Source organism: Mastomys coucha, unplaced genomic scaffold, assembly GCF_008632895.1.
Source record: "Mastomys coucha isolate ucsf_1 unplaced genomic scaffold, UCSF_Mcou_1 pScaffold5, whole genome shotgun sequence".
Lineage (NCBI taxonomy): Eukaryota > Metazoa > Chordata > Mammalia > Rodentia > Muridae > Mastomys > Mastomys coucha.
Genome location: NW_022196911.1, coordinates 25,475,583 through 25,481,656, shown reverse-complemented (window position 1 = coordinate 25,481,656; position 6,074 = coordinate 25,475,583). Strand labels below are relative to the sequence as shown.

Sequence of the window (6,074 nt, the reverse complement as noted above, 5' to 3'; positions counted from 1 at the left end):
ACAGAGTGAGTTCCAGGACAGCCAGGGCTATACAGAGAAACCCTGTCTCGAAAAACAAAAAAAACAAAAACAAAACAAAACAAAACAAAAAAATTTAAGTCTTTAATATTCTTCACAATAATAACATGAATGTATCATGACCGTGATCATCGAAAACAATGGGTATACAAATTAGCCTGTAACACAGACCTCTGCTTTTGAGTCAAAGTCTCTAGGCCCAGGTTGTCCTCAAACTCTCAAACCTCCCGTGTCACCCTCCTGGGGGGTGAGGTTTCAGGTGTGTGCTGCGAGCTTGGCTTACTTTGATATAATAGAATAAGCATCGAGTGTGGTAACCTGACCTGGCTGAGGTGTATCCAGCTAGCTGATGGAGCACTGTTTCAGGGGTGTCTGTGCAGGTCCAGAAGAGAAGAAGCATTTGAAAACCAGCCAGAATGATGATGCTCTGCCCAATGCAAAGATCACGAAACTACACACACACACACAAAATTGTTTGAACAAGAAAAGAAGCTGCAGAACACAGTAAAACTTCTGCAGCAGAGCAAGCGCCAGGAAAAAAAAATCATCTTTGGCCAGCTTCTCATACATCTTAAGCTCCACTTGGAGGGACTGAAGCAATCTGTCCTTCTATGAGAGTAGCTCTGCTGTCTTGACTTTACCTCTTCCTAGACCCTGCTCATCTCCTGGTGGCTGCTGCAGACCTCCTGAGTCAGCTCCTGGCTGTCTCTCCTCCTCACCGATGTCTCTCCGTATTCTTTCATTTTCTTCCCTTACACTGATGTACTTACTCTAGCTGAAGGTGCTCAAGACTCTCAGCTTTCCTAGCCAGGGACTCACACAATTTTTCATTCTCTTTCTGTTTCTCTTTGTACCCTTTCTCAAGCATCATACTGGGCATCACCTACCCACTCACCAAGGGTCTGGAAAGAACAAGAGAGTCCAGGAAAGGCCCATCTCTTCTCCCAGAGCTGGATGCCCACTTCTTCCTGCTCAGGCCTGTGGGTGGATAAAGCCAGCATCAAGTCAACTGCCTTCCACAGTTCTTGGTCCTTGAGTTTGGTCTGGGACCCAACTATCAGCCTTCTTGGGTTTCCAGCTTGCAGGTAGCAGATTTTAAGATTTCCCATGATGCAACAGGCTGGGTTGCTGCTCACTTCTAATCTGTGTGCCCTGTTGACTTCTCCTCTGTGGACCAAATGTGTGAACTGTTTGTGGTGCACACTTCTGTGCCAGGATCCTCCCCACTTAGCTTCCAGGGGCACGTGGCACCCCTTTATTCCTTCTTTTCCAGTCATGGCTATTTTCACGGGAAGCAAGGCATAGAAAAGTGCTGTTCAGGCTCGCAGTGTGTCTGCAGATGCTGCTCAAGGCTGCTGGAGGGAGGGCCTCAGGTGGCACCCAGCTGCTACGCAGTTACCGGGCATCCTATTGGGCTGCAGTCTTAGAACCTGTTACCTTGAAAGCCATAGTCAGTACCTTCTTGGGGGACATCTGGTTCTCGTGACAATTGCTGACTGAGTCTTCAGTAGTCACTGTTTTCTCTGTGTAGCCGTGGCTGTCCTGGAACTCACTCTGTAGACCAGGCTAGCCTCAAACTCAGAAATGCGCCTGCCTCTGCCTCCCAAGTGCTGGGAGGATTAAAGGCGTGCGCGCCACCACTGCTCAGCCACTGTTTTCTTTCTGTAGACACCTAAGGCAATTCAAATGATCTTTAGCTCCTGAGCAGGGAGGCTGTACCTCAACACCTTGGGGTGAGGCTCGGGCTGACCACTCCACTGAGATGCCATGCCCACCTGCTGCAGACGTTTGTCTGCCCCTGCACCGGTGAGGCTGGGGTGATGTCCTACGGCCATGAGCTGGGATCGGGTAGGGGTCAATATTCCCCACAGGCAGGCTCAGCGAGCTGAACCGCTGCTGGCCTAGAACCCTGCACTGCATGAGGCCTCCTCAGCTGCCTGACAGCCATGGCTGCATGCCCCGGGAGCTCTGACTGAAATAATCCCCCCTACCCCCAGCTCATGACCTTGTTGATAGGGGCCACTGGTATGAACCTATTTTCAAAACTCCCCACAATCAGGTGGGAAATCCCAGAGAACCAAGAGCCACAGAGCCCACTTTGTAGTTACCTGTTGTGGAAAAGCCATCGAAAGCAACTTAAGGGTCCAGGAAGGGTTTGGCTCACAGTTTGAGGGTGTATGGTCTACCAAGGAGGGGTTAGCATGGAAGTCAGGTGGCTGGGCACATTGGGCCTGTGTTTTAGGAAGCAGAGAGAGGTGGATGCTGGTGCTCAGCTCCCTTTGCCCCCTCTTTCTATTTCATTCAGTCTGGTGCTCTAGCCCGTGGGATGGTGTGAGCCATGTTCAGGGTGGTGGGGCCTTTCCTCCTCAGTTAATCCTTTCTGAAACACCCTCATGGACACGCTCAGGCATTTGTCTCCTGGAGCAGATTTGTCACCTAGAGCCAAGGTGACGATGCAGGTCAACCATCACCAGGTGAAATCCTGTTTCTAATAAAGCACTGAGGAGAGCCCGTGACACTTCGCCCAGGTGGACAGATGGTGGCTGAGCTCAGGGGTCAGGCCCGCTCAGCCCACGCAGTTCAGATTCCCCTCCCCACATGGCCTATTTGTTCAGCAAGACTGGAATTCATCATGCGGCGCTCGTGGTCCAAGTGCTCCAAAGGGACCTTATCTTTCTTGTTTTCCTCCTATCGTCACTGCCGCCTTCTCCTCTGAGGGAAATGAATCTCGTCACAGCCCATCTGTGTTTACCCCTGGCCGGCAGAGTCCTCCGTGAGCTCTCAGTGTGTTCTGCAGTTGACCGGCCTGGAGCGGGCGAAGCTCGGGGACGGTAGAGGAAGATGAACGTGTGTTGGTGGAATTTAGCCCCAGAGAGGTTACAGCAGATGTTCCAGGCAGATGCAACATGACCCCAAAAGGAAGAGGGGGGATTTCTGGATGTCCCTGCTGGGCTTGCAGTTATCACAGAGGACATATTCTTGTAAGCAGGCTTCCATAGGAGAGGCAGGAGCTTGAGAGGCCCTTCCGGAGGACATCATGTGGTCACAAGGACCTTCCACAGAGGATATGCATGTAGTCACAGGGACCTTCCATAGAGGTCATGCATGTAGTCACAGGGACCTTCCACAGAGGACATGCATGTAGTTACAGGGACCTTCCACAGAGTGCATGTGTGTACTCTCAAGGAATCCGGGTAGCCCCACAAAGACCTTTTGGACTCAACCTCAAAAGCTGCCTCTCTCAAGATCTTCTCCTGCCTTCCTACTGCTGAGTCTCAGGCCTAACCCCACCTCCTTCTCGTTCTTGGTGAGGACTGATACCATGGTGGGCCTCGGATGTCCTGACCCAGCTCAGCAGCGGAGGCTGACCATACCGCCCCTTCCGGGGGTCATCCCCTCCTGCGGCCTTGCAGGGATCCTAGGAGCAGCTGTGTAAACGGAGTGTGGGAGGAAGTGAGTGAACTCAAGCTCTGGCCCACAGGAAGGGACACAGGAACCAGTGGTTCAGGGTGGGAGCAGTGCAGCTCCACACCAGGCTGCACTCAGGTGCCACAGTGTGGTGGGCGCTGTGTGTTGGCCGCAACTCTGCATGGTCAAGAGCGCACAGTCACTCCTAACACCTTCCGCACGGGCTCTTGGGACAGTAAAGGCTCAGCCCAATCCTATACCTGACTGTTTGGTGGGCAGGAAGTGTCAACGCTGGATCTGGGGACCTGGGACCAGGCCTGGGGAGAAGCCATAGCCCTGCCTTCCTCCATTTCTTCTAGACTCTGTGTGGCCAGTTCCATGTTCTTGCACCATGAGAGTCAGGTGGAAACTGCTAGTCAGGGATCCCCTGCTTGACAGAATAAATGTTGGGGATGCCTTGCCGCCCCTTCAAGGACGACAGGAGTTAACAGTGGCTCAAGGTGGCTGGTAGGTCCTGGAGGGTGTGGTGTAGGCCTCTTCATTTTCTAGGGTCTACCACATGGGGGTTGCTGCACAGCCCCTTGTACACAAGGAAGAGGAGACACCTGAAGCCCAGGAGACCCCAGCACTTATACTCAGATGTGGACTCTTGACACCTGTCTCTGGCACCTGTGCAACTGGCTCTGCAGAAGAGATTCTCTGCAAATATCCCTGGGGGCTTAGTATGGGACACACATGCCTGTCTCAGTCCCTGAGGCTCTGGGTGATATTCTGGAAGGCCCAGTCTAGACACCAACTTCCTTTCTAGGCCAAGCAGGCCCAGGAGCATCCCCACTACCCTATCCAGTTTTATCCATGGGTCAGAATGAGATGGAGACACATGAGGCTATGGCTCTTCCCCCATATCTGGTCCACCCAGCTGGATGATCTGTTTCCCGGGCAGGGTGGGGCCTGGGTGTGGGGGCCAGCAGGGCACATCTTTTTGTCATCTCAAGATTAGCACTGTCTATGGCCTTCAGAAAATTCGTGGGAAACAGGCACGCCATGGGGATGTTGGCTCGGAGGAGATATGAGTAGTTAAGCCATAGGGAGACGCAAGGAGCCCCAAACACATGACGGAGAAGCTGGCTAGCGAGATGACAAGAGATGGCTGGAGAGTTGTGGGCCCAACTCCAGGATGCTTCGGGAAGACTGAAGGCCAAGGGTCAGTGTGGGGGAAGATGAACTAGTGTTCACCAACGACTCTCTGGGGAGGAAGGCGTGACAGTGATGGTGGACAAACAGTCTCCACCGTCCAAACCCAGAGAACTTAGGTGAGTCACGTGCATCATCACACTGCCACCACGAACCCCATCAGTGTGAAGTGGCTCATAGTGGAGACCAGGGATGCAGGGGATTTTCTGTGATCTCTGCATTGATTCGAGAAGTATCCTGATTGGAATACAGAACAAAATGGAGCTAACCTATTGGTGCACTGGGTGCTGGAGAACAGGGAGGGGCCAGAGACGGCTTCGTAGCCAGAGGTCACTGTGGCAAAGGTGCTAGTAAGGCTGAAAATCTGCTCACAGCTAGTCCTGATTTAAACACAGCCCTTCATAGAGAAGAAGGGCATGAGGTGGTGAGACGGTCTCACGGATCCAAACTTTGCACTGAGGAGAACATGGTGTTCCCCCTGCCCTTTTTACTAGTAAATTTGAAAATAGCTGAAACAGACGTATTTATTCCCAGCCAAAGCTGCTTTGAGAAGGGTGTCCCAAGTGTCCCGGTCACGGGCCGGGTCACTGCAAGGACCTCAGAGCTTTGCTCGGATGTATACCCAGCATTGCCCAGGCTCTGGGAATGGACTGCCTGGGTCTCCATAGACCCTTCGGAGAGGGGCTTGTCTTCTGAGTGTGGGGCAATGAGCCCAGACAGGGACTCCGCACTAGGCTTACACTAGGCTGGAAAACTACAGACAGGTCCCTCTCACTGACAACCATGCAAAATCTAAAACAAAACACTGGCAAATTAGCTCCAGCAATGTATTAAAATATCCACAGCATGACCAAGCTGAGTTTATTCCAGAATATGAAACTCGCCCAATGTGAGCAGCAGTAATGCAATTCGTCTCATTAGCATATCGAAGGGGAAAACAACCATCGACCCTCTCCTGACGGACCGGGAAAATGTCAGCCTTGGTCAACATCCATTCGTGACTGAAAATGGAGAACTAAAACCACAAGATGACCCTGGCCTGACAGTGCAGGCCTGTCATCCCTGCTCCTGCAGAGGTGAGGAAGGAAGATCATAAGTTTAAGAGTAGCCTGGATAACTTATTGAGACCCTGACTGGAAAAAAGCAAGATGAGAGCACAGCAGAGAGCGGCACGTGCCTTGCTGTCAGCCCTCAGGCAGATCACAAGTTTCAGGACAGTGAGGGTTACGTGGCAAGACCCTGTCTTAAACTAACAACTTGCCCCAATTCTTGGTAGAAAGAAACATAAACTTTAGGATTGGCTTTAAGAACACAGAGAAGGTGCATGGGGCTACAGTGCTTCAGCAAGGTCTATGTTGCTGCCCTTGGACAGTTCCCTGAGGACAACCAGACACAGCCGTGGGCTCATGGAAACTGAGAAGAGGACCCTGGAATCCAGCCTGGATTGGACACAG

The 6,074-nt window shown here is 52.1% G+C and overlaps 1 protein-coding gene across 3 annotated transcripts in view; it reads right to left on the bottom strand.

Annotated features, from left to right (window-relative positions):
* The window catches only part of Lmf1 (lipase maturation factor 1), an 80,132-nt gene that overhangs the window by 9,751 nt on the left and 64,307 nt on the right, over positions 1-6,074 (bottom strand). The window lies entirely within an intron of this gene.